Consider the following 3,355-nt stretch of genomic DNA (forward strand, 5'->3'; position numbering starts at 1 on the left):
CACAAGCATGCGTGTACAAATACACAGCCCCAAGTCAGAAAGACTGGCGTACTATTCTGGCTACTCAGAAGAGCAAACCCAGATCTTTATTCTCAGAGAGCTTATTCCTTGGTGTATCCCTGGCACCTGGCAGAGCAATGAAAATCAGAATCGCCGCCTTTAAAAACACTCGGGCTGTTCACTCAACTGATTGTGGTCATCATTGCAGGAGGCAGGGAAGTCAGATCATGATGCTGGACACCCTTAAGCTTAGTACAGTGCTGTGTGTCAATTATGTCTCAATAAAACTGGTAGAAGAAATAGTTATCTGGATAGAAAGAACAAGATAAAATACACGAATTATCAAAAGTTAAAAAAATACAGACGAGCTAGACTATGAGTCTCAGAAAGCACTGTTCACAACAGCCAGGACATGGAAGCAGCCTAAATGTCGATGGAGGAGTGGATAAAGAAGATGTGGTACAAATATACAGTGGAATACTACTCAGCCGTAAAAAAGAATGAAGTAATGCCATTTGCAGCAACATGGATGGACCTAGAGACTATCATACTATGTGAAGTAAGTCAGACAAAGACAAGTATCATATGATATCACTTATATGTGGAATCTAAAAAAAATGATACAAATGTGCTTATTTATAAAACAGAAACAGACTCAAAGACTTTGAAAACAAACTTATGGTTACCAAAGTGGAAATGTGGTGGGGAGGGATAAATTAAGAGTTTGGGATTAACATATACACACTATTATATATAAAATATATAATCAACAAGGACCTACTGTATAGCACAGGGAACTCTACTCAATATTCTGTAATAACTTATATGGGAAAAGAATCTGAAAAAGAATAGATATATGTGTATGTATAACTGAATCACTTTGCTGTACACCTGAAACTAACACAACACTGTAAATCAACTATACTCCAATATAAAATAAAAATTAACTTAAAAAAAAAGAAAGTTTAAAAAAATAGACGCAAGCTAGACTATGAGTCTCAGAGAGGCTAAGCTGACACATATATATGGAATCTAAAAAAAAAAAAAAAAAAGAATGTTCAGATGAACCTAGGGGCAGCCAGGTATAAAGACACAGATGTAGAGAATGGACTTGAGGACATGGGGAGGGGGAAGGGTAAGCTGGGACGAAGTGAGAGAGAGGCATGGACATATATACACTACCAAATGTAAAACAGATAGCTAGTGGGAAGCAGCTGCATAGCACAGGGAGATCAGCTCATTGCTTTGTGACCAACTAGGGGGGTGGGATAAGGAGGGTGGGAGGGAGACACAAGAGGGAGGGATGTGAGGATATACGTATGCATATAGCTGATTCACTTTGTTACACAGCAGAAATGAACACAACACTGTAAAGCAATTATACTCCAATAAAGATGGTAAAAAAATAAAAGCTGCCTGAAGTCACACAGTAAATGGCAGAACAAGAGTCTAAACCTAAGTCTGCCTAATGCTAAAGCTATTCTGCCACCTTCCTTTGAAATGAGTGAATGCATTCTTTGCTGCCTGGATCCCACTGGGGCCTCAGTTGGCTGTTTCTAAAGGGAGCTGAGGGGCAGCCTCAGAGGCTCTGCTCCGAGCAGGGACCTCTCACCTTCTGCTGCCTGATCGCCCTGGTACCCTCTTCTCCTGGTGCAGCCACTCTTCCATGTGCGCCAGGGCCTCCTTCAGCAGCGCCTTTTCTTCGGCCTCTCTGGAGATGTCCTTCAGCTTTGCCACCTGTGACTGGTACATCTGAACCGACACTTTGCTCTGCCTGAGCACACAGGAGAGACAAAGTCTCTTTTCTCCTCAGCTTTCTCACTCACCACCAATGCTCCTGACCTGGGAGATCCTCAGAACACTTCCATATATGCCTGGCTTCGCGGTTTCCTTACAAGTGGGGGGAAGGCTGAAGATGTGGGGACTAGAGGGCAGAATAAATAGCCCATTGGCTGTGGACGTGCAGCATGAAGGGGGCAACGGTTATGCTACCAGCCCCTCCCAATTTCCCAGAGAGGGTGGGGGAACGGATACCACTGAAAATAGGATGGAATTACGAAAAGCACACACATGGTGAAACATCAGACACATTTATAAAAGGTGCACCTTATTCCTTAACAGTAGGGTACTTTAACTGCTGCTTTCTTGCCCAGAGACTTGGGTCCATCAGGCCCTGAGTCACCATCCCGCCTGCCCCCCTCCACACCCAGGCCTCTGTCCTCTTGTCCTGGTCCCTACGGGTCTGCAGCTGCACCGAGGTTTAGCCTGGAGAATGGAGGCCTGGGCCATTTGCCGGAGACATGGGCCACACATGAGCTGTTCAATGTCCTTCTCGTATCGTCTCAAAAGCTCTTCTTTTCTCTGCAGCTGGTTCTTGAGTAGGGTGATCTTATCAAACACCAGGTACAGGTCTGTTAGTCGAAGCTGGTAGACTCTCTCCCTCTCTTTTCGGGAGAGGTGTTTCATGGACACGTGACCTGACATACCTTTGATGTTCATCAAAGTCCCGAGGGTTTTGCTCATGTCCATGTACTACGAGAAAGCATTTCTCAGGTAAGAGGCCTGGCCCAAGACCGCTGGTGGCCACTTTGAGGAGGCAAACGTCTAATTGTGTTTCATTCATTTTCTGCAGTTGCAGAGAAGAAACACATGCTTTGCAAATGAGTGCATTTGGGGCTTTTAGTACGACTTTCATTTTCCCCCGCATCCATTTACACTATGCCTTTTTGAGAATTGGGGGGAAGTGGGGAGGGGGAATGACAACAGACATAAACATTCATTCTTACTACCCAGTCTTCCAAGGAATTGGGCTCTGCAATTTCTAGCCCATGCTGGGATAGGAGATGGGTCTCGTGGAGCTACTGTAACAACTAAACATGTATGTGGAGTTGATGTTTAAACTATCTGCAGGGCACGCACGTTTGGACAGGAGGGGACTGATGCTGGGTATACCTACCAGCTTTTCACTAAGATCTAAAGCGTCAGCCACATCCATTTTCCTTAACTTCTCAGAGACCATGATGGACCCTGGGCTGGAAAGGCCATTTTGAGGCTGAAATAAAAAAAAGAAGAAAAACTCTCTTGGCATTCCGTTATGATTTTCTACATCCAGAAGAATAACCCAAAGAATAATGGAAGAACTGGAAAGATACTAAAGAATAATTTGAGAGAGTTAATTTTTTTAACATCTTTATAGGAGTATAATTGCTTTACAATGGTGTGTTAGTGTCTGCTGTATCAAAAAGTGAATCAGCTATACGTATCCATATATCCCCATATCCCCTGCCTCTTGCATCTCCCTCCCACCCTCCCTATCCCACCCCTCTAGGTAGACACACAGCACCAACCTGCTCTC

This window comes from Mesoplodon bidens, assembly GCF_964165515.1.
Source record: "Mesoplodon bidens genome assembly, contig: HAP1_SCAFFOLD_567, whole genome shotgun sequence".
NCBI classification, from domain to species: Eukaryota; Metazoa; Chordata; class Mammalia; order Artiodactyla; family Ziphiidae; genus Mesoplodon; species Mesoplodon bidens.